Below are 26,474 nucleotides of genomic sequence, written 5' to 3'. Positions count from 1 at the left end.
AGGAGTAAAACTATTTTTTCACATCTGTGAGTGACGGGAAAATTTCGACTGTTCAGAAATTTCAAGAAAATTTCATCTGTTTAGTGAAGACAAGATCTTTTCATAATTTTTTATGAATGTTTGTTAAATCGATTAGTGATAGAAATTAGTATTACTGCTGTAGAAGTCATTTGGGGGGACGAAGATAATTTTTTTTGATAGAAAGATTTTTTTTTAATTTTCGCAGGGGGAGAAAAATTGAATGAAAATTCCCCCGAAGATCAGGACAAATTTTAATAGTCGAATGGCCATCGAGGAGGATAATTAAAATTCGGAAAAATACTGGTTGTTAGGGGATGTTTGATACCTTTGGATAAAAACTTAGTCCACATGAAGGGAAATTTTTAGTAACAATTACCCGTCCACGCAATTAAGAAGAATTTCTACCGAAGTATTTTTCAAGTGTTTCGAAATGTTTGAATTTATTCTGATTTTCCCGGGAAAAATCTACCGACATTTAATTTGTTGGAATTACTTGTGTAATGGCAGAAGTAATTTGAGGTCCCTAATATTTACGGAATGTTACTCTCAGTGCAATGAAAAAAAAAAAATTCAAACTCTTGTTTGGCTTTTTAAAGTGTTATTTCTGAACAGTAGAGACTCAATAATGTTTAGAATCTACGGAATTAATAAAAAAAAATGACCGTAAGAATCGGTTGTACGGTACGGAAGATTTGGGGGTTTCATCGCATCATAACTGCCCTCCAAAATAGCAATAAACCCCCTAGGAAAGACGAAGATCCCCGTAGGGGTTGTTGAAGAGGTAAAAATATTCTTGTACATCTGCGAGTGACAGGGAAATTTCGATTGTAAAGTCATTTCAAGGGTTAGTCGAGGGTAGACAAGATCCTTCCATAATATTTTATGAATATTGCCGAAATCAATCAGTGCTAGAAAATTTTCTTCCGGTTGTAAAAGAAAGCTCTTCTGTTTTATTGTGGGGACGGCGGTTTGAGCGGTCATTCAGAAGGAAGAGTGCATTTTTTTATGTTGAAGGAAAAATAATGTCGTTTAAATCTGCAAAGGAGTCTACGCCTGTACCGTTTACCTGAGAGGAAATGTCCATTTTGTATCTCGAACTGTTACTCCTCGCATAAAAAAATTCTAGTCTTCTTTATCTATTAAATGCGCTATTTTTATGGAAATTCTGTAAAAAAAAATGGAATGGAACGTGGATTTTTTCGTTATTTCCGAGAATTATCTTGCAATGAAATTTTCAACTGATGGAGGGATATCTCTGGCTAAATATTAAAATTATAATACAATAATTAATTAAAGAGGATTTTTCCAAAAGTTGGTCTGCGTAAATTCCCGAAAAAAAACGCTAAACGACGTCATTTCTTGCAATTTTTATAGGTCATTCATTTTGTTTATATATTGACGATAGTTCTGTGCATATTTTTAAATTGATCGGACTATATTATCGACGATATTGTTCAGAAAAAAATAATTTTCTTAGGAGCATTATCTACTATAGAGACGTTAAATAGTTTAAAAGCGTTTACCTTCAATATGTCCCCTTAATGCTTTTAAAACGACTACAAGATGGCTATACTCTATTTGAACTCTCGATCACCAGCGGGATCTTAACCTCTCATTACGCCGTACGCCCCTGACATTGTTTTGAATGCCTCCATTTCAAGATAGCAGTGTTACTTTTCAGTTTGTTTGAGGAATCAGTGAATTTAGTGAAATAGTTCATAATAGTTAGTAATAGAATAGTCAGTAATTGACGAACTAGAATTATTTTGGAAGTGCCAAAGGTAAAGTTAATGAACAATGGGCGAACAAAGAAAAAAAATACAAATGAACTGGAATTAAAATTATGGCACATGGAGCCATTCCTGAACAGCCCCCAGGGTAAACTCGTTTAGTGATATTTTATTCGAAATTTTTCGGTTATTTGTCAAAAATTGAGGGCACATATTCATAACGAACGTTTTTGTGTCGACGTATTCATAGTAGATCATAAAATAGAAAAATCAATTTCTCGTCGATTTTGCCATTGAAAACTGAATATACCAGAACAAAGTATAACATATACTTAAATGAACTGTATCACACGCACTTCGGACCGAATTTTGCCTCACGAGTTGAGTAAGAGACAGTTAACGCACGCGTTCGCGTGCGTAATCAACCAATTACCGCACGATATGACGTAAAAAAAATTTTAATAACGAAAAAATATGATCAATATTAATAAAAACAGTATTACGAGAAAAATATATTCTAGGAATACACTTTAAATAAATAATCTGCACATCGTTTGAGTTGTTACAGCAATGAACTTTAGATAGAAACCAATACAACAGCTTCATTACCATAAAATTTCACTTAAATTTGAATATCTGAGTGCAAGTCGCCGTAACCCCGCAGTCCTATAATTTCTCGAAATTGTAAAACCTCAAAACCTTTATGCACAGAATAAATAATAGTTACATTTGTTCATAAACATTGAGAATTAATCTAAATTCCATCGAATGTCGACGTTTATGGGCATTGTTGCGTTAAGTAAAATTCATGACCCGGGTTCGCAATTCTCGAGCAGAACATCAGCACCAAATTATCCGGATTTCACGATAATTTTATAGTGATGAAACTGTACAGGTGATTCTCATCGAGGTAGATGAGACTCGAGGTCAGTACGTATAGCACCACTGGGAAGATTATACTTGGAATTATTAGCATCTGGGGATTTCAGACCGGTGTCAATAGTTTAATTGTTAGAGTCTATTATGTGGTATTGCAAATGTATTGCGAGGAATTCTTACCTCTGGAGGGATTTCCAGACTGGCGGTCCAGCGGTGCTGCAGTAATCTGCAACAAAAGAGAAAATTATGCTGTAAAAAATTGATAGTTCAGACTGCAATAATGAGAAAAAAATCTAAAAATTAAAAAAACGTCTTAATAAATTACAAAGTAAATAAATAATGAATGACCGAGATATCAGAATTTAGGATGTCAAGAATTTGTTTTTAATGTAGAATCACAAGGGCGGGAAAGTTTTCAATTGAATCCGTAGTAAAAAAATATTTTTCTTTAAATTTTTCGATTAACGCAGTAAGAGAGGCAAAATAATTCGATTTTTTATTGCCATTCGTTGCTTAATGACTTTAGAACTTTTGTTAAATAATAAAAATGGGCAAAAAAATTGTTCTAATGTGGAAAACTTTAATGTAAAATTTTTTCTCTGAGACTTTTCCCCGGATTTCAGTCAATTCTCGAAGATGTCCGAATGTCTGACGTCTATAAAACTTTTGTAAATATTTATTGAACACTAAAAAACGTCATAATCAAAGAACCTTCCATGAGGAAGCAAAAAAACAACCGAAATTCCCAAATTACGATATTCGCGTATTTCTTTACTAAAAAACTGATAATTTTTCATTTTATTCAGATATTTTTGGAGTAGGAAAAATGTCTGCGAGGTGCGTTGAATTCTGACGTTCATTTCCTCTCCCTAAAGCACCATTTTCACGTATTTTCCATAATAATTTTTTCTAAAAATTTATTCTCCGCAGAAACGGAAAAATTTACAACGGGGAAAGGGTGTGCGACCCCCACAGAGTTGACGCGAAAAAAAAATTCAAAGAAAGGACTGACTGAGATATACGACCCGGGGAGAAAGTCACGGCGTGACTCCGCGTAAAAGGGGTTTAGGAGAAAGTCGCTCATTTATAGCCCCCGCTGTAAAAGTGCCTGAAAGGGTTTTTTTCCGGTTTTCCGGAGGATCGCAACGCTCGAGGTATCTCCCGTCGCTCTGAGCTTTCTCTAGCGACAGTAGAATTTCTTCTCCGGTTCTGTCGCATCTGCGGGTGTGTTTGAGGACTAAAGTGTGATTATATCAGACGAAATGCGACGATTAACAAAATTCCGAAGGTCCCAAAATTTTGTGTTTTTAAAATCCAGCAGTCGAGTTGCGTAAGAACAGTTCTATGAACAATTTTCCGGGATAAATCAGGTGTTTTTATGTGGCCTTGCGGTCAATAATTACTGTCAACCGCTTATTAACTGCAACAATAGTCGAAGGACGTTAATTTGTTATTATTCTTTGCGGTCGGAAATGCAATTTTCATTCCATTTTCCGGAATTTAGATAATATTGTAGGGAAGGTCGAGGCAGAATGCCAGCGATTTCACTGGAATAGTTCTGATATTAATGCGAAAATTTATGAAGGATTTGTTCATTACTATTAACAAAGAATATTGATAGCAAATTGGTTATTTGATTCGATTAATCTCGAGATATTATCGATTGTTTTCAGAAATTCAACTGCAATTGTTCTTGCGATGAATTTATGTTTTTGACGAATATTTTATGGTTTGGAAAAGTTGCTTATTTAATAGTTAACACAATTTATTAACTTTTGATGCTGACTTTTAGTTAATATTTGTCACGTCGAGCGTCGAAAAAACTATATTTTTATGGTGTCGGTAAATTTTGGAGCTACGAAGCAGAAAAATAATTTTTTCACGCTTCGGCTGCCATCTTTCCACTTTTCTAACTGCTTCAAAGCCATTAAAATCAATAATTTTTATGAGAATTTTGTAGTGGAATTTAGGCTCTTGAAATGATAAAGATCGGGATAATTTTGGAAAATGGAGGGGAGCGGATTAACAGCTGCGAGTGGGATCCCCGCCCTCTCAACGGTGCCAGGGAAAATGGCTGGATACCAACAATTTTGTTTGACGATAAAAGAACAATATTTTCAGCTTTTCAAAAAATATTAAAAATACGCGATTGGTATATAACTCCTCGAAATTTTAATAATCAACGGATTAAATGTTCCGTCGTTATAAAAAAAACGTGAATTTGATCAGAAATCCTCTAAAATTATTCAGAAGTCTCTAGAATTTTTACTAGAAATTCCGAAATATTTTAGGAATTGTTTCTCTACAGACGAGTTTTTAACCCTGTACCCAAAGAATATTCCTGAAATGTCCAAAATAATATTCGTCCATCCCCTCACCACCTCCCTTCCCACATGGGATGAGATTTTGGCAGATAAAATCCTTTTTAAAAAAATACAGGTTTTTTGTCAATTTCTTGGGAGCAAAGTCGTATATCAAAGTATATATAATTTATAAAAATGTTATACATGAAAGCAAAATATAATTTTACCAATGATATTTGTTTTTGACACAAAAATGCCCGAAATTTCTATCGGAAAATCCGTTTTAAGTTTTTGTCAGAAGAATATTTAATTGGCAAAACTATATTTTCCTCTTAGTGTATATTATCCCCAGGGATAAATATTATTATATTAGTATATTATATAATGCATGTAATAGATTGAATATTATATTATGACTTGAATTTTTAATTAAAAAAAAATCAGTTTCTGTTCTCTTCTCTTTTGAATTTTACTTCAGTATTTTTTCCGACTCTAGACTGAGATACCCAGAACGCCCCTCATACGCCAGTAATCCATAAAATTTTCATTTTTCTTATAACGGTGTTCATCGATCGATAAAGAGCGAAGGGGACTGACTTTTCATAATACCCCGTCCATACGAGGACGTCTCAAAGACAGTTCAACGAACCAACTCTAACTGAAGTGACCCATTAAACCCGTCGACACGTAATTTCAAATTCTCATTTCGGTCGCTGTCGTTTAACTATTGTTTGTTTTGTGGTCTGGAAATGGAATCGAGGGGGATGAGAAGCAATGTATGCGGTTGTAATGACCGAGTTAGTTGTGCGAGAACAACAAAATGGGGGATAGACACGAAACTCTAATGATTTTTTGACTACATTCAAATGAGTTGCCTCGGAAGGAGCTGAGGAAGGGGTTTTCAAAATATCGATAAATATTTTTTGAATGGAAACAGTGTGAGTTATTAAAAATTGAACACTGGTCTAAGAGAATTTAGCAACAATTTTATTAATAACAGAATATCCTTTATTTGAATTTAACCAATTATTTACTTTATCAATTCCTTCATTTAATTTTTTAATCCCATTTATTCATTTTTATTAATTTTTTTGTGTCACGTGAATTTTTGAGCGCCCAATGGGTCTGTTATCCAACTGTATTTTAAATGAAGTGCCTCATTGAAATGAAATGTTTCATTGTTTGCATGTAGGCAAAAAGCTTTTTTTATGTAATAAAAGTATTACCGTCGTATCAAGTAATTCAGAAATCAATTTACTCAATAATATCCAGTGCACTGAACATCTGTCAGCAAGGCGGGGGATTCAATTTTATTGATATCGTAATTTTTTATGTGAATCAAAAAAGTTGTTCATCTGATTTTAGCAGTTATTTAACTCCAAATTACCGCGCGACTCCCATCAAAACTAAAATACGAGTTTGTTAATTTCCAAAAAAAAGTCGATATGAATTTCAAATTACGAGTTTTATTTGCCTCAAATGGGGCATTACCCAGAGACAGATGAAGAATATTTTCAAAGTGTCGATAAATCTTTCTTAAATCCAAATAATTTGAATTATTAAAAAGTGGACCTCTCGTCCAAAATAATTTTGCAACAATGTTATCAATATCTGCAAATCCTTCATTTAAATTCAACAAATTATTTCCCTTATAAATTTCTTCATTAGATTTTTTAATTTTTTTTAAGTCTATATGACGTGAAAGTCCATATAAAAATTACGAGTTTTATTTCCCTCAAATCCGACATTTTCCAAACAACTATTAAAAATTGATCCTTCCTCCAAAACAATTTACCAGACAATGTTATCAATATCTGAAACCCCTTCATCGAAAATCAATCAATTAGTTATCTTATTTATTTCATTCAATTTCTCATCAAAACTAAAACACGAGTTTATGAATTTTTCCAAAAATGCCCATATGAATTACAAATTCGGGATTTTGTCCGATTGAAATGCGTTATCCTCTGGGCGTAGAATGAATATTTTGAAGAATGTAAAAAAAATGTAAAAAATATAAAAACTGTCGTAATTGATTTAGAACTCCATCCATTCAATAATATACTGTCCACATTAATGCAGAAAAAGCCAATATCCTCTCGAACGATACAGCAAAAATGGTGAATCTCCCCGAGGTAGAATGGAAATACCAGGATTTTACCGTAAAAACGTGTGGAAGCCAGTTTTCGTCCCGCCCTAGTAGGGTTATTTGCATAGTCGGGCCGTCCTTTATCGCGAATTGCATTTAAACTCCCTCCGACGTGGTGAATTCTCTCTCCCAGGCACTTTTGCAAAACCGCAATGGCGGCCGCCTTGGTCCATGTGTAAATTGGCAGGCTCAAAGAATATTCTCGGGCCTTGCATGAGCCAACTCAATGCCAGGGCTGTTAAAATGAACGCCTTATGAGGCACATACGGTTGCCAGGTTTAATGCGGCCGCTCTCTTTCAAAAATCCGATAAGCCGAGAGGCCTCGTCGAAGCGTATTTAATGGCCAGTTTTTCGCAACATTTTATTCAATTTCAGGGATGAAGGGTTTCTTTATCGCGTGTACGTGTGAATTACCGGATATTGGTGTGGGCGCTCGGCCACCACCGGGGATGAATTATATTCCGAATAATTTCAGACAATTTAATTAGATTCCACGGAGAATCTCGTTAATTTCTCGTCTCTTCTAGGTCATTTTCAGAATGGGATTTTTTCAAATCGACGGCTTCTTTTGCTCTGGAGATGAGGAGAAATTTAGGGGATGGAGGGGACAAAATGTCAGTCGGAATTTTGTCGGGTTGGGAGGAATTCTCTGGAAAATATCGGCGACTTTGATGTGTTGTTATTAATTTAGGGTGGAAGGCAAATAGATTTTTTGGTTTAATTGGAAATTCAAGAAATGTTGCAATTTTTTACAACGGGAACAGAGAAGTTTTATTCTTTATATGCATTTTCAAGTGAATATTGTAAATGTAATTGAAATTTTTTGGGTTTTCAAAAAACATTTCTGGGGACTCCTGAGGAATTTTTCGGAATTTCTGGAAAAAATTCATGTATTTTCTCGGAAGATTAATCACTTATTCTAATAAATTTAGTGATTATGAAAATTTAACGATAATTTATATCGATCGCGTATTTTTTATATTTTTTGAGCCGCTGAAAATATATTTCTCCGATACTCAAACAAATTTTAATGTCAAATTCCATTGAATTCTCACGGAATTTCTCAAATTGTTCTGAAACTCTAGGAATTTGTTAATTTTCCGATGTTTTTATTAATTATTCGAGACAACTTGAACTGAAATTCCCTATTTCCTCGTATTTTATCTATAATATCCCTCTCAACTATTCATTTCCACCTAAAAAATTCGTCAACCCTCGCCAGATATTTCCAAAAAAAATAGATACGAATTCTTCGCAAAATCGTGACAAATGTCATTACACAACCGACAATGACAATTCCCAAGTGTCATCAGAACGTGTGGGAGCGAAATTAATCCCACTTTCTCCGGTTTGGGCTTATGAGCACTCTTTTTCTTCTACAGTAACGAGTTGAACCAATACCAATATTTTATTTTTGCAAATCATCCCCCGAAACCAGATATAATTTAAAAAATATCCAGACGTAAGAACTAATAACGAGACCTCGAAGATGGTGTCAATCAGAGTATTTATTCCCGTAAACCCGAGATTACCCAGAATAGAAATCGCTGATAATTTTCAGAATAAAATCAGCATAAATTTTTCGACTATCGAATGGTACCAGTCGCATCTCCCTCAGCTCTCTCTCCATTTCAATGCACGATTTTTCGATAAGACAGATAAGTCGATGTAAATACTTTTTCCAGTCAACGTATATTGAATATTAAAATAAATATCGCGTGCTGTTGTGACCATTGGCGAGGTTTACAGTCGATTAATTAACATTTTGCAACCACGTGTGACTCCTAGTTCTCCCGTTTGAGAGATTCTAATCACAAGTCGTGCGAGGAATTAATGAACTACACGAACACGAGTCATACATTACCAAATATTAATGCTCTTTTTGTCCAATTCATACCGATAACAACTGGTTTTCCCTTTCATAATTCTCGTCACCATAAAAACTTTGCGTTATGAACTGTAAAAATAAAAGTAAATCATTTATTTATTTATTCTGAACTTGTAATTCCCGGACGAATTGGTGGACACGAGTCGGCGATATTATCCAGATATTACCAGCGAAAGAAAGAATAATAGATACTACAGAGGTTTTTTTTTCTCATAAATAAATTATACTCGGAAACGATATAAAACGAGTTTAATTCACTTTTACTGCCTCATATAATCTGGTCACATAAATTTTACTCTCGGCGTTGGTCTCTCTTCCGTGTCGCATATTCAGGACGATTCTTAGTTGGAACCGCGGTGGATGAGGAGGAAATAAAAATATTGATTTTAATCTCGTATTTATGGAACACGCTGGTAAAAATATTCCACTGCAATATTTTTGCCAGTTCAAAATACTAGAAATATCTGACAAATGACATGTCCTGAAAGTACAAAAAAAAATCGTGATAATTCATAATTGAGTGAAAAAATGTTCCACTGCAATATTTTTGTCAGTGGAAAATATTGGAAATATTTAACAAATGACCTGTCCTATAATTACAAAAAAAATCTGGAATATTGACAATCGAGTAGAAAGATTTATAATTGAGTAGAAAAATATTCCATTAGAATATTTTTACCAGTTAAAAATATTGAAAATATGTAACCAATGACATGCCCTGAAATCACAAATAAATTCTCCTTGAAAATTTATAATCGACTGGAAATGATTTATTTGGAGGGCAATAAAATGGTTTTGAATCTCCAACAAAATTTTTCTACCACCCAACTAAATATTTATGTGATATCTAAAATTTATTATCGTTTGGAGATTGTAATCAAACGGAACATATTAGATGAAGAAGGGGAGGGGAATAACGAGCTTTGTCACAACCGGGTGATTAATAATATCATATATAATATAACATATAATTTTATGTATATGTATTACATTATATATAACATAATTTATTCTCCTATAATAATTAATAATATGATAATAATTCAGGACTGGAGCGGAAAATGAATATATTCCAGCGTTTTAGGGGATTTTATCGCTTCGTCGGGTGGAAAAGTTGATAAACATATTTTGAAGAAAACTTCAGTGAAAGCTATTGACAATGGCCTTTCTAAAATTCATGCTTTCAGCACTTCCGCTCCTCGGAGGAAGCTCCATGTGCACAGTGGGGAGTCGTAACTGGTTCGTAATACTGGGATACGAATGGATCGTCGAGTAAGCGGCCATTTCCTAGACCTAGACATCCACTCCTGCCACCCTAGAAATACAGTACACAAGAACGTGAAAGTCTCCGGTTAGATTTATTGGCGCGTTTCAGGAACACCTCTCGTGACCGAACCATCCCCATTGTCACCCTGGAGTCGATCTCCCGATCGATCTTTCTTTACTGACGGAGGTGATGTTTACAAAAGTACAGGGAAAAAGTTTGAAAAGTGTTGCTGAGAAAAAACAGAAATTTTGAAGTGTAAAAATTGTTTTGAATTGAAAGTACGATCGATTAAGGTCGCGCTGGGGACAGTCTCTGTAAAGAGTTTGTGCGTTGGGAAACGGCCGAGATTAGAGCGACATGGGGATTGCCACGTGATTGATTGTATTTGTATGAATAGGTGACTAATAGTTAGGTATTTTTTATTGTAAAAATAATTAATTATTTGGGTTTATGAATTTTCCGTAATTTTTTCCGGGAAAACTCAACGGTCAATCGATTAAAATTTTTTTGGGTGGATTTGGTGATACGGCTTCTACTCCGAAGAATTTTTATTTGAAAAACTATTTATGCGGGTGATTATTAAAAAATTCTAATTCGTAACCCATCATTTAAACGCGCGAAAAATTCCTCAAATTTCAAACTCTTCGATCTCGAGTTTGAAACGGAAAATCTTCAACAGAAAGCGATCATTGTGCAACCACTTTTTATAAATATTTACCGTGAAAATTTGAACAAAATGGCGCCCCATGATGGGTTTCCAAGGTGATGTTCTAGCCACTTTTTATATTATTTTTCGAGAAATATTTTCCGCGAGGTCGTCGGGGTTTTTCATATTCAGCACAACAGCAGAATATTTTTATAACGCAATCCACATCAGGATGACGCATCCCTCATTCGCCTGGCTTTTCCGGAAGTTCGTGAGGTGGGAGTCTAGAAGAGATACGATACATTCAGCACGTTCCAGGGTGTCTGATAAAAAAATCCAAAGGAAGAAAAAATTCCGAGATATATTCCCAGTGCGTAGCCGACGGTCCACGGCACCTGATATCAATTGCGTCGTCTGTTTCAAGAGCTTCACGATTGGAGAGGATGAGTAATAACCATTACTACCACCGGTTCATATCGATTCGTGTTCATGAATGAACATCCTATGCGTGGGGTGAATTTAATTCTAGGAAGGAGGATATATTTTTTGCGACTAGTAGAGAGAGGAAAGAATATCTTATTTGGTTTCGGAGACGACTCTGGACTTTTGGAGACAATTTATCGGTGACAACCAATTGATTTGGTTGTTAATTCACTACTAATTAAAATTTATCTATTAAGCCTTCTCTAAAGTAAATGCATCTTTAACAAAATTATTTTTTTTCGGTGAATCTCGGAGAAACAATTTAAACAAAATTTTTTTCTGCCCAAAGTTGAGGTATTTTTCAAGTTTTGGGAACATTCCCTGTCGTCTGAACTTGAAATTTTGAGTTCTTTCCTTTGCTTTTTTTTGAAAATTAGAGAATATATAAATTTTTCAGAAGCTGCAGGGGAAATGTCGTAAAAATTTGTTTACTAAAGAGTAATTCTAAAGATCGTTTAGTTACTAATTGGAAGACAAATATTTTTGTTTTTTTTCCTTGAAAATTCGAACATTATTTGAAAATAGACCTAAACAGTCGTAAAAACCTTTCGGGGAGGCACGAGAAGGTAAATCTCCACGTTTCAGACGCTTCTGAACCGTCGTACCCTAACTCTCAGCGTCAATTATCTTTCAATTTTTCTAACAGTCAATTAACATTTTTTTATCGAGGTAAGGATCGGATAAACAATTCCCCGAGGGTAAATAAATCTCCACCTGTCCAGATATAATTTCTCCCGCTGGAAAACGGGGAATTTTCAAGAGGAGACCAATTCCTAAATCTCTAGCAGCAAAAAAACTCCGAACAGCTGTCAAATATTGGGCTGAACAGATTTAACAGCTGATCGATCTTGCCCCCGCCGAGGTTACAGCGGAAATCTCAAGCTCCCAATATTTTCAATCACCAAATTAAAAATTGAATTAATTTCGAACTACTAAAAATTGTAAAATTAAATTAAAAATCTTCTGTTTCTCAATTTACATTTCAAGTCTCCGACATCTTTAGCGGATCCGTCGATTATAAAATCGAGCAGTTCAGTGAAAAATCAAATACCTCTCTATCTCGATTTGATAATCAACAGTCGATTCAATCTCAAATACTTAATTAACCGAATTCTCACCAGTTTCTGTTAATTAAATATTTATTTCTTCCAAAACCTTCACAACTGTATAAAAAGAATTAGAAAAGCTCTAAAATTCTCAATATACAACAATTAACCCCCAAATTGAAAAATTCTTCTTTATATGCAGTTGTGGTATTTCCAGCTCCAGATATTTCCTGATAAAATTCTCCATCTGATCTGAAACCTCGGGATCGCATAAAAATAACTTCCATAAAAGTCGAGAAATGAGAATGAGATCGAAATGCGAGAGCGAAGAAGCAGAATCAGGTAGGAAGATATCAGTCTCCATTGGAGTAACCATCAGACATGTTTACCGAACCTCGTGGAGGGTTACTGGCCCCCTACCCCCATCCACCTATCCCTGTGTGGGGGTTTGTTTGTCTCTCCGGATCCCTCGATTTTCTCTGCAAACCCGCGCTGTCCGCTTTCTCCTGTCTGTCGTCCGGACGAACAAAACGCCGGGAGCGGGCATCCCTGGAATAATCCAACGTAGAAATTGGATTACCCGTCGGGGGGGGGGGGGACAGGGTAGAGTATGATACGATGTTAGCATGAAGTCCAAAATGCTGATAGGACTGAATGCTGGGTCGTGTCATTTTGAACGTGGATAGAACCTCGCGTGCCCAACACGCTCTGTCTGGATAATATTCTAGTGCGCGAGGAAGTTGAAATGGTCTTCATGAAGTTTGCAAAGGTTCATCGTGAAATTGAGATGACGGGAGTTGTTTTGCACCAATAAATTTGTAAATTCAGGAAATTTTCTCGCATCACTGCGACAAAGTCAGTTGAGAGGCGGTAAAACGATTTGACAATTTCTGAATCTGAGGGGGAGAGGAGAATTTTTATAATTAATTTCTTTTAAAGTTGTTGAAGGGCTGAAGAAAGTCATAAGGAACATTTTTTTATCGGTATAAGATTATAAAATAGTGGGTTTAATTTTTTATCTCTTCTGTATTAAATTGTAATAATTTGTTGAATTTTGTGAAGTTCATTCAGGGAATTTTGACTTGTTTTCAAAAAAAATATGGCGATGTAAAAAATTGATTGGGGAGAAATTTATGTTTTTGAAATAAGAAGACAAACCAGGGAAGTACTCGGGATATGATAAAATAAATACGAATATTCCCGTCGGAATAATTTTTCCCACTCCCGTGATACCAATCTTTATATATTATTATTTGAAAAGTAGTTTGATTAATGAATGAGAAGACCTGAAAAACTCAGAAATTTCATGAAGGCAAGACTGCTGGATGTGATGTTTACTTCCCACAAAATTTAAAAGTTTACAAAAATATTACAAATCTGGTCGCCAATATCTTTACAAAATCCATATTTAAGTTTATAATATACTTCACTGCAATATCGACAAAACAGAATCTCACGACCCCAATCACCGTCAATCCTCCCTGAATCCAAGAACCCGAACAATCTCATCGTAAGGGCTGACACAAGCCCTCGTTTCCTCCGAATTTCCTCCTAAAATTATCAACATCTTTTCACCTCACCGATTCCCACCGCCGTCTTCTACCTCATCAAGTGTCCTGATTCTCCAAAATACAAAAAATCTCAAAGCTATCCTCTCTAAATTTTGAAAATCTGCGACAAAAAATCTCTAAACTCCAATCCCAACCTACAACCTTCAGCATGCAACACCAACTATGACATAATTCCAACCAAAAACCAAACAGTGACCTTCCCAACCATCGAGTTCATCAAACGCATGTCCAGGATTTCCATAGCCGGCCAAAAGTAGTATAGAAAAATCCAAAAACTCCAGTTGGATTATCTCCCAGACATTGGAATGGCAAAAGTTGTCCGATCCCCCCGACAAGGGATGGAAAATGGCTGAGGGAAATACTCCAATCCACCGGCATCAGAGGGAGAGTAATAGGTGCAGACGCAGCTGCAACTCTTTCGAATTGTCGATGGAAGGGGTTGAGGGATGGAAGATAAAAGCGAAATAGAGGTATAGGCAAGTGAGTGAAGCAAAAACGGATGAATTGGCACGCCTTCCAGAGTGCTCCAGAGCCCTCCAGCCACCCTGCCTATTCTGGAATATCGTCGTAATGGCTGGCGTTACCGTGGCCAGGGAGATGCTCGTGTGTGCGGTTTTTGGGAAAGGGGTTGAAAGGGTGGGCGGGGGAAGGGGAGGGAGGGAGAGGGTAGTACAAGGGGACAGGTCGATTCGGGTGGTTCGCGAGGGGATGCGACAACGACCGAGGCGCCGCCGGTGTTTCTCTCCCCCGTATTCCCCTCGGCTAGTCTCCAGCAACGATCGATACCAACTCCGGTCGACACCCTGCCAGACTGGTCCCTCCAGCTCCAGTTCACAATTCCGAAGCGCTTTTGTTCTTCACTACTTCGGTTATCTGGGCTGATGAGAAGAAAAGATTTTTATTGAGATGTTTTTTTTTTTGTTGGGAGAAGTGTCAGTTGCTGGGGTTAATTTGAAATGCATAAGATCTTACGGGGGAGGGTAATTATTTCTCGAGGGGTGTGAGGGGTATTTACTTGAAGGGAATGAAACGGGTCTTGGAGTTGAGTCATATGAGTTCGGGGGAAGAATGAAGAAATTGATTTTTTTTAATTCGATATGATCAGGAAATAAATACCTAGATGAGGAAATTGAAATGAATATTTGGATGGGGCAATTGATTGGTGTTTATGGGGATGATGGTAATCTTCGAATTGAGGTTCTCATTCGTTGCATTGAACGAAGCTTGGAGAATTCATATTGGAGTTTACATTTCGAATGTTTATCAAAAATTAATTTGCAGAAGGAATGAATAGGTCTTTTCTAGGAAAACATTTTTATGAGAGAAAATTCTAGGAAGTTTGGGGGTGGTGTGTAGGCTCTGTTTTGTTGAATGTATACAGAGGTGCATGCGTGGGACGATTGTTGATGAGAGGCATCAGGTCCACGGGGTTGTATCCCTTTAGTCTTTTAGTTAGTTCCTGTAAGGAAACGAAGCCGAGCGGTTTGCCTTTCCAACGTTTAAAATAAAATAATAAAACGGGATTCACACGTCTAATCATTTACAATTATCCCACTTCTAATAATTCAAATTAGTGGATCATTACCGTAATCTGGGATTTCGGTATTGGGGGTGAAATGTTGTTGGTCGGGGGAGGAAATATAAAATTCTCCTGGCTTGACGATATCTCGTTACAGTCTCAAGGTTTTTTTCATGTAACAATATCCTCACTGATTCACCGGATCAATTTCTCAGTTCAATTATAATTTATTTGAAAAAAAACGGGGAAACGTGGTGATTACTGTAACCACACATTTGATATTGAGAATAATTTTGGTTCTCAAGTCCACCAAAGATTTTCTCCAAAAAAGAAAACTTGTGGTTTGCAAGAAATCAAATATTTTTGTTATTATGGTAAATTAAAGGAACTTCAATTCTAGAGAAGTTCCATTTCATTTAATCAAGTTTCATTTAATCTCAATGGAGAGATGACTGGTGTTCAATGTAGAATTATTTTGTTTGAAAATTGGCACCTAATGATAATTGGTCCAGACGAAATTGTCTTGATAAAATGAATTTTTTTTGTCAGTATAGATTAGGGGGAAACGCCTAATAATTTTCAGCAATTTAATGCAATTAGTGATTGATTTACGTCATCCAAAGTATTTTTCTGAATGGAATAATATTTTGAATCGCAGAATTTTTCTTAAAAAGTGAAAGAAATTCTAATTTTCCTTCATTTTTGCTCCAGTCGAACTAATTTCGTTATTTAATAAGAATTACTGACTAATTATACCTTATTTAAGGAACATGTTTACTAATTTTAAAGAACGTTAGGTTCTGGACATCAGAGCTTCTGGGTTTTTCAAATATGAAATTGTCCTTTTCCTCTTTAACAAACTCTAAATTACATTTAAGGCCCCAAAAATCAATAAAATTAGTAATTTTGCTAAAAATTCATACAGAGGCAAATTTTACAATTTAAATCAATTTCCCCTCGCATTAAACTGTCAAATTCCTTCATTTTTTCGCGAATTTTCTAAAGATTCAGACGACAATTAAATCTCCAAAAAGATTCATTAAAATTTTATAAATTTGTTACACTTAATTACTTCTCAAAATCTCAACCGTCGAGACGTCAACTTTAACGCATCCACCAATTACTCGCCGCTAATTCCCAAACCAATTACCGAAAATATCCACAAAAAATGTTTCCCAGTATCTTTAACTCCCCCCCTAAAAAAATTTCAAAGATATTTCCCATTACATCCATCGATATTTACGTCCATCCCTCTATACCACCCCTAATCTCCACTAACTCGGATAAGTACGACAATCGTCCCATAAACTCTACGTTATTTAACCTCAAACCGATTGGCGAAATGTTTGAAAGACTCGCGGATCGCCCATATTCGCTAATAAGACGCTTCATACCATCGCCATGACTCTCCTCATTGAATATCTGTCGGTCAGATGGCTCTCCACCTCCCTCACCCCACCAACCCCACAATTAAGGACTCAACTTCTCCATGTACACTCCACCATAAAAGTGAATGACACCATTATTTTTCCTCTCATTTCAGTCATTCCGGTGGTATGTACATTACCATCAGTCGGTATCGCATGCACGAACGCTGTGAAATCCATTACCAAATCAATTCCGAGACGCCTCGAGAGGTCATAAAAGACAATTCAACCACCAGAACTATCGATTCACTATGCTACACTCGAGTAAACTATCACGACTCGTCCAATTTCCCTTCATGTCCTGTTTTTCAACCATAATGGAAGTGAGAGACGGTGAATAATAGTTTGAACAATTCGTGCTAGTTGTTGAAATGGAGGAAGTCAAATTTATGGATTCAATATCGTCTGGGATTTTGCATAGTGAACGACCTCGCCCACCCTATCCGAAGACTGGAGAGCGTCTAGGCCTCGCCTCATTTTCCCTCCCCCTCGGCCCCGTAGAAACTACCACAAATGGATGGTCTTGCCAGCCACCCACGCTATTTAGCGATAAAGACGGATCTATATAGTCGGCTGGATGGAGAGTGAGGGGGAAATTATGCCCGATGGATCTCTGACACTAGATCACGATGGAACGGCCTCAATTTCATCCCACGAAATGGTCTATAGATGAGGCATTAATAATCCGCTGGGTGTAACAAGCTCAAGTATCTTGTTTTCAGGGTTTAACAAGGCCATTTGATTTTTTAACGGAATTAATGTTAATGAACTCGGGAAGTCATTGTCCTTTGGGGAATAAAGGAGAATATTTGGGATTGAAGATGAGGACTCGAAGACCGCTTTCATGAGTGGAATCCGTTTGCAGTGAGATTTAGGGGAGGTCTGGTTAACAAATTGAGGAGAATTAAATATTATTGTGTGATCAGAAAGAATGAATTATTGAGGGATGAGCCAGTTGGGGAGGGAGTGGAATAAGTTTTTTGTCTTAAGGTTGTTGGGGCGGGATAGTCTCTGTAGAAAGTTTAGGCGCTTGAAGACTGATCGAAATTGGGAATAATAGTTTAATAGTATTTGGTCTTAATTGATTGATTTTATGGTGGATGGAGAGCTAAAATATAATTATAGGTTTCAATTGTAAATATTTTTAATTATGTAAATTTTGGAAATTTCTGTAATTATTGTTTGACAATGAAACAGTCAATTGATTCAATTCTTTTGGCTGCATTTGGTGATGCGGATTCAACTGCTAATAATTTTGATTTGAAAAAATATGGAGCTCTTGATTTTTACAAAATTCTAGTTCCATATTCTCTATTTGAAGTCGTAAAAAGTTAATCAAATTCGAAAGATTTCTATCGCAAGTTCGAACTGGACAATTTCATACAGAAAGTGATCATTTCCCTGGGGTTTTTTGAACTTTTTACTGTAAAAATTTTGACTGAAACTGTAGAGTGAATTTTCACAACAACCTTAAGGATGTTGAGATCTTTTCAGCATATCTACCTTTTGGGGGTTCAAGAACAATTCTATTGTTTAATACTATCAACAGAACATAAGAAATTGATTTTTTTGATACCACAAAACAATTAATCTCAATGGTATCACTAAAAGCACAAAAAAAAATTATGCATTAGCTCTGGTGGAGCTTGTATTAAAATTGATAATTCATCGTGTAGACGACTAAGTAGACAGGAAACTTCAACAAAAATTACCCAAAAACTTCGAAATTATCTGGTAATTTCAAAGAAAAGTAATTTTCAAAGGGTCAAAATCATTTTTTTTTCAGTGCAACGATCGGTATCCGCTTTTCTCCCCAAAAATGATCGCATCTGCATCACAAACTCAGTCAATATTTAGAGAAGAAGTCCCCCGGGTTTCATAGCCACTTCTCCCTAACTCAGAATCCATTTACATGAATTACGATGATGAAGTCCGCAACTGCAACCTCCGAAGAATTTAGCGAGTCCAGACTTTACGTATCGGTGATACGTTCCAAAGTGATTACCGGCGAAGGGTGAGTTCCGGAAATTCTGGGAAGCGTATTAATAAACTTCTTTAAATCCCCGATAAACACGATTTTCCTTAAATTTTACGAGGAAGTGGATAAACAGAGCGAGATCGTTCGATATTGTTAGGTATCTTTTTGTGCTGTTCAATCATTTTTATGTTATTTTTCATGCTTCAGCATTTGACAGATTGAAGAGGTCGAGATGCAACTTCACATATGTTCGGAGAGGATGTATTACAAGCTATAAGAGGGTACACGAGAACCGATGTAAATCACTCTATCGTGGGTATAAATAGACGAAGCCTACATCATGGAATGAGGAACCACAGTCATACTTCTGGCATTCTCCGGACGGTGTGAGGGAGGGCTGCGAACGAAGCAATAAAAACATCTACTTGACACGCTGAGTGATCTCACAGATTGCATGTTCAATCTAGCAATTTTTCTGGGATAAAATGGTTATACCGTATTTATTGATTACAAAAAGCGAAAATCGCGTTTTGATCAAGAAAAAATTCGGAAACTAAATTGACTCACCTTAAGAATGAGTCGGCTTCAAATAGTCCAAAGAGTATTTTTGGGTGGGGGTTATCCAGTTTTTATTGATTATAAAAATCAAACATCGACTCTTGATGACGAAAATTTAGAAAGAAAATTGAAACTGACCTTAAGAATATGTCGACTTCAAATAGTCCGAAAATATTTTAATTTGATTCGGATTGAGTTGGACAATCGTCAGTTTAGTATTTTTGATTTTGTCTTAAGGTTGTAATCACGCGACAGTCTCGGTAAAAAGTTTGTGCGCTATAAAACGGCTGAAATTGAAACGCATCTTGTGATGGAATGAACTTTCGGTAATTATTTCTCGATAACCAAAGCGGTCAAGTGATTCGATTTTTTTTCCTAGATTCAACGATGCGACTGCTCCTTCCAACGATTTTTATTTAAAAAAATATTAAGCCATTGATTTACAAAAAATTAAATTCGGTGATACTTCACTAAAATATGTAAAATCATCTAAATTTCAAAAACTCGTATCTCAATTTCCAGACGGATAATTTTAATTAAAAATGGATCATTATGTCACTACTTTTCTAAACTATTGACCGTACAAATTAAGACAAAAATCGTCCAGTAAATATTTTACACGATAACAACCTTAAAAGGTAAACCCTAAATCTGATGTACAATCAAAAATGTCGAAGTAACGCTGGGTCTTCCGAATGAATAAACTTTTCGAGGTTAAAAAAAAGCTCGAAGTCAAGACAAAAAACTCAAAATCTAAAACGGTAAAAATTGTCAATGTTAGATAACTTAATTTTTCAAATTTTCAATTCATTCTTTGTCGTTACACTCCACAACTCAACTAAAGTTCATTCAAACAACTTGAATTTTCTCTCATGATGAAGTGGTGTTGCCCACACGAATGACGCCAAGGATGTGTCTCCTTGAAATCCAGAACCACCATATTATTAGTTTAATACTCAAGGTGTATAATTATTCATACTGGAGTATTTCATGTAACAAAAACTTTTCTCCAACTTCCAAGAAACTGCGCCACATGTTTATTCTCAGAAATTAGTACATCTCTAATTGCACGTGTCTTAGATTCAAGTTGAAAAGCATAAAGTCCCTTCAGTCAAAGTAATTTATTTAAATTACGAAACACGAATTGCCAGCCATTTCCAACTTATTCTCATTTCCCCATTTTCGACCCTTAATTTTGTATTCGTAAAAGGGCAGGAGGGGAGAGGGTTATTACCACTTCGATGCAAATATATTTGATAAATATCTGACTGAGTACCACATTTTTCTCACTTGTTTCTCTACTTTTGGCTCGTGTCCGATTCTAAAAATATCTTTTCACTTCTCGTTCTGATATGAAAAAGAAAATATGGGGAAAATTATTTTCGACAAAATGCAGACAGAAATAAATATAATTTTGCAAAATATTTATTTTAACGTTCCCCTCGGAAAAGTATTAATTTTTTCATTACGATTTTCCCCAGCTGAGTCGTCATTAGAGGAGCTTTATTGAGGATCAATTATGTCAATTACGTTGTTCTGGAAAATTGTTATGTCATTTATGACTTTCAGAGATCATCTTCACCAATTATCCGCATCAGATAAATTTATCGCAATTGTTTCCCGTTTCGAAAAATAGACGGTAGAAAAATAAATGATGAGTAAAGGGGTTCGTTCAAGGTCGTGTCACACGATTGTCGTAATTGTCACCTAACCGGGCCTCTCTCTGAACGTTAAGTGATAAATGATTAGAAGTTAATTGAATTGTTTATAAATTATTCAGCGCGAATGTTCAAAGTTATCTGACATCGCAATCAATGAATAATTTTATAAACTTTCTACAACTTCTACTCGTCCATTGTATTCAATTACAATTTAAAGTGACGTCAATTCGAATTGAATTAATATTTAAATTGAAACCTTCAAAGTTTAACTACTCAAAACATATCAATATTTTTGTTGGTTTTATTTCAAATAACCCATTTCCAATAATTTTCGAAAACTTTCAGTTATTTAAAGTCCAAACGAAACTTCATTTGTTCGACGCCCTCAAACATTCCAAACTTCAGATAACTTTTTATTCATCAAACGCGACCTTAAGAAGACAATTCCAAGTCAAGTCAGTGAAAAATATTCGACCAACTCAGACCATTCAATGATCAATAAAATCCACCCCTACCCACTAATTAACCCCCCGCATCGGTCCAAAAATTTACCCTCCATTCGAAAACGCAGTCATTCCCATTCAGCTCTACAATCCCTTCCCCCCACCCGCCCCAATGATGTAATCCAATCATCCCTGAATTAAAAATTGTGTATCCAATAATTATCAATCCATCAAGAAGACAATTACCTACTCCAACTCGGGCTCCAATAGAACTCCATAAACAGGTCCATAAAATAGAAAAAAAAATCGAGATTCTTACATAGAACTGAACAAACAATGACTTCCTGTTGGTTTCAAGTTACTGCACTCTCATCGCGGTATTTTTTAAACATAAAAAAAGGAGAATAAGTAAAAAGTCAAAGTGGTTATACCAATTGTAAGGTGATATCACTAGAGGTAATGTCCCCAGCCCTGTTACGACACTCCACTCCCCCTGAGTAGTTTGAGGACGAGCTAATTTTCTATGTGGATGAGTGAACATGGAAATGCCAATAGTCATGGACACACGCCCTCGCATATCCATAAAAACCTTTCATTTATATCTTTGGGCGTTCTGCGTTCATTTGCACACACCAGCCATTTTCACATCTGCTATTCGTATTTTCATATCCGCAAATGGAGCCAAGTGGGAGGTTAGGCACATCAGAGCCGGTCTCGGCATCATTCAGATTAACCAAATGGAACAGGTTGTAGTACGATATCTATGTTCATCTGTAGATCGTTATTTTTTGAATGTCTGTGAATTTATTTGGGATTTTGGATTTCGGGTGTTTTTGATGTTTATGAGAGTGAGAGCGCTATTAACCTCATTCTCGGACTATCATTTTGATGCATGTGATCGGTATTTGATGAAACAGGGGGGGAGGGTCAGGAGGATTATGGATGGTTCATTGGGTTTTGAAGTGCAGGAGATAATTTATAGTTTAGCTTATAATTTAATTTAACATTAAATTTATCATTTTGGGGGATAAAAAATGGGCGTCAGTCATCGATAATTAACGAAATTCGTATGGAATAAATAAGTTAAGGTAAAATTTCGGGGAGTTTTTGAAAAATTTTCATAGAAATTCGGAGAAGATTTTACGTTTAATGCAATACAATTTCCACTGGAATTTTTCACAGAAATTTGTTTCCATGTGAATGAATTGAAAGTTTGTTGAAAATTTCGGAGATTTTGTCTGGAAATTGTCCAGATAATTTTCCAATTGTGCTTTGAATTCGAATATTGTAGTGTCTTGAAGTTGAAATAATTGGGAAGTAACAAAAAATGTGACTTCTCGGTATAAAACACACCCTTTGGTCCCACATTTATCCATAATCACCCTTTCCGTATCTCGGATATTCCAGTACCCCAGTACCCTGTCAACTAATCCACCTCATTTCCATGTTAATGAAGGCTTGTCATGAGCACAATACCCTATATAAAAAATTTAACTCATAGGAAATCGTTTTATCCCAGTTTCAAGTATCCACTCGGTAATTTTACAGCGTCATAAACGACGACTGGATACACCTGAGCTCACTCGCGTGCGGATTCAAGTATCGAGTTACGTCGACGACCCGTCGTCAAATTGTCCTCTTTTCCACAAAATCCGGGGATGAGAAACAAATCTTGGAATGCGACACAATCCCTCGTCATCGGTAAATGAAATCCCAGCTCTAGAAGTTTGTCTCCAAAATTGAGAGCCTGGGCTCCTTAAGATGTTCAGCTCTCCAAATTTTGGGCATTTTTGGAGGCTCAGCTCGACTGAACTTTTTTTATTGCATTTTTTGAACTTTAGAAATATTTTTTTCATAATTCTCTGAAGCGGAACTTTTGAAAAATTGGAATTTTTGAAAGTTTCATTGATGGAATTGGTCACAATTTGGTAATTGAAGACTTCTGCTATGTTCAAACTTTATTGCTGTCATCCCTCAAGGTCGTTATCGTGTAAAATCACCAGCAAAGTGGTGAATTAATCAGTTTTTGATGCATATCTCCAAATCTAGGGGAGATAGCAAAATTTTTATAATAATCTTTTTTCTTCAGCGAATTGAGTACTACAATAAAAGTCATTATAAAAATTCCGCTATCTCTCTTAGATTCTGAATTATAGCGCGTTAACGAGACTCACAAATTAATTAATTTACCTCGTTTTCCAACTTGGCTACGGAAATATTTATTTGACATTTTTCTTTTTAATTTTTATGGTGAGACTTTAAACTCAGTCAAATCTGTTAACTTTTGAGTTATCTAGCCATTCAAGAATAATCATCCACTAATTAGCTAAGAATTATCAACCGCCTGCGTAAATTTCCTCCAAACGGCCAAAACACAGCGCGATTACCAAACGGTCAAATAATTTCTAATGAATTTTTTTCTCATGTGGAGATTCTCTCTTTGTCTTCCTCATCTTAAATCGCCCACCGAATCCAATCAGCAAAAAAACATCTTTGAGAATCGAATACACTTGTGATCCCTTTCCCATGCAAAGACGAAAAAGTAACGTATGACAGCATTCGCTGCTCAGTTGGGGGAAAATAAATTGAAACCCGGGCTGAATGTGGACGGACCGGCCAAGCCTCTTCATTCTATCCACTTCATTTCCAGCAAAAAAAAAAGGGCGCCAAGGGACCTCACGAGTGAACGAAATAAAAGGAATAAAAGGATGTAAATCCCTCGAGAAAGTGAAGTTGAAGAAGAAAACAACGAGTTTATATTGCAGAGGGCAGACCAGCGAGTGGTGAATTCCATTGCCGGGAATTTCTCCACTAAATTACCAATTCTGGGGGATAAGAGAGAACTACATGTTCTTCGTAAACAGATGAACACGGAATGAACAAGCACATGTGGATGTTTAGACGATTTGCTGAACTGAATGTTGTTGGAATTCACAGAAGAGGCAATTCAGGATTTCACTTGATTATCTCCATATGCACTCGAATATCTCCAATTGATTATTCAAGGAATGATGGATCAATGGGTTTATTCATCTCCAGAAGACTTGATTGCTTGATATTGAAAGGAAAAGACTTGGAAATGAGTAAGAAAAGTTAATTTATTTCAGGTTAAAGTTTAAAATCTACACAGAGAGAAATATTTGATAAAAATTATGGAGATCAAGTCCGTCTGCTGATTATCAAAGTGACCAGAAAAATTCAGCCCAGGTGAGAAATGTCCATCCTGATGATGGAAACAAGGGAGATCTAGGATTGGAGATGGAGCCTGAGGGATCCAGCGTGGAAGCGATCTTGATTCCATCGCTGGATCTTGCATAGATCCAACTGGAGCCGTATATGCTCCTTTGAATCTCAATCCAATCTTGAAAGAGTCTTGATCTTCCAGGCTGGAGGGTCCAAATTCAAACGTAAATGTTCCATTCAGCTCATATAATTATTAGGTTGATAAATGACGTATCCCAATGTACTCAATTATGTTGCACTAAAGTACTTCAAGGAGTTATTAATGATAATTAATTGTTGGGGAATTATAGGCTAATTCGAAGGGTTGATCGAGGATTGACGAACTTCATTCAAGCCTGATTTAACCTTGAGATTCGAGGCTGGATTCATCTGAGTGAATTCTCTATGAAGATTGATCCAATTTTCGTTTCATTATCCATTCGCATCTGAGAAGTGTCCCATTTTACCACAGATTTAAGGATAAAATAATGCGTTGGATTTAGTCATTTAATTCTTAGAGCAAATTCCATTGAATCGTCATCATCAGCAGCCGTTAAGATCCTGGTGGACCGCTATGAGATTCTCTTCGATCCAAAATAAAATATCATCACCAAACTCTAGCCTATGTAATGTCTAAAATAAGGATGTAAAGCAGGGGATGTTCAGGAGACTGATATGTAACGTGAAATTATCAAAACGTGATCGGAATTATGTCAAAGCAGTCGCTCCGGACAGCGAAAGAAATTTTTGTTAAAAATTACACCTCCGGAGGGAGAAACGTGGGACGACGGTTACTTTTATCACGAGAATTAGACTCCCAAGTCTCATTTTCCCCACAAAACTTGACTTGAAAAGTAGCTGAATGTCATTTCGTCCCACATTTCACCCTCTGGAGCTCTAATTTTTACCCAAAATTTCGTTCCTGAAGGAAATTTCACATTTACCATTTACCCAACGAGACATAGAAACCTCTTTCTAAATGGAAAATCGATTATTTCATAAATCCTCTCTCAAGAATAAAGCCAATACCGAATGGAGAATGAAAGTATCGAGCAAACCACCCAATGGTAATATTCCAATAATAATTATTCACAACAATTGCTCCATAATAATTGTTTCCATAACCCATTGAATTGAGAACCATTTGGCTTCTCAAATTAATACCCCTCGCATTCGTAAACTAATCCCATTCAAAAGGACTAAAACTCCCAAATCATCGGCCATTATTTAACCTGAAATTGAGTCATGTGATATCCTTTTAACAACAAAAGACTCATTCACCTCTGAGTGCATATAATCAGTCGTAATTTTTCCATTAAACAACCGATCCTCTGAATAAAAGAGGACATCTCTTTCTCATTAAACCGACACATTGAAAGGACGAGAATGCTTAGACAATTTTACAAGCTGAATGTCCATTGGACTCCAGAGGAGAGGCCATCGTGAATTCCACCTGGTTTTTCCCTCTCCCATTCACCTGAACATCTACCTGTTTGATTTTTCAAAAACTGGTACATCCTTTAGTTGACTTTATTGGCTACACCCGCGGCTTCTCCCCGTACGCCAATAAACTTAGTAACGCGATTATCTGGATCCTTGAATTTGCAGTCATGGAATTTGAGCAATGAAAAAATACACAACATTCACATTTTTTTTTCTCCACATTTCGTACGGTTACACGA

General features: G+C 36.0%; 1 long non-coding RNA gene across 1 annotated transcript in view; it reads right to left on the bottom strand.

Annotated features, from left to right (window-relative positions):
• Positions 1-2,240: 2,240 nt before the first annotated feature.
• Positions 2,241-26,474, bottom strand: part of LOC135172636 (uncharacterized) — an 80,554-nt gene continuing 56,320 nt past the window's right edge. The window contains exon 3 of the long non-coding RNA XR_010301141.1: positions 2,241-2,856. This is a non-coding gene — a long non-coding RNA (uncharacterized LOC135172636). The remainder of the gene's footprint in view (positions 2,857-26,474) is intronic.

Source organism: Diachasmimorpha longicaudata, chromosome 2, assembly GCF_034640455.1.
Source record: "Diachasmimorpha longicaudata isolate KC_UGA_2023 chromosome 2, iyDiaLong2, whole genome shotgun sequence".
In the NCBI taxonomy this organism is placed as follows: domain Eukaryota; kingdom Metazoa; phylum Arthropoda; class Insecta; order Hymenoptera; family Braconidae; genus Diachasmimorpha; species Diachasmimorpha longicaudata.
The sequence above is the reverse complement of the archived record's forward strand: the minus strand, read 5'-3'. Positions and strand labels throughout refer to the sequence as shown.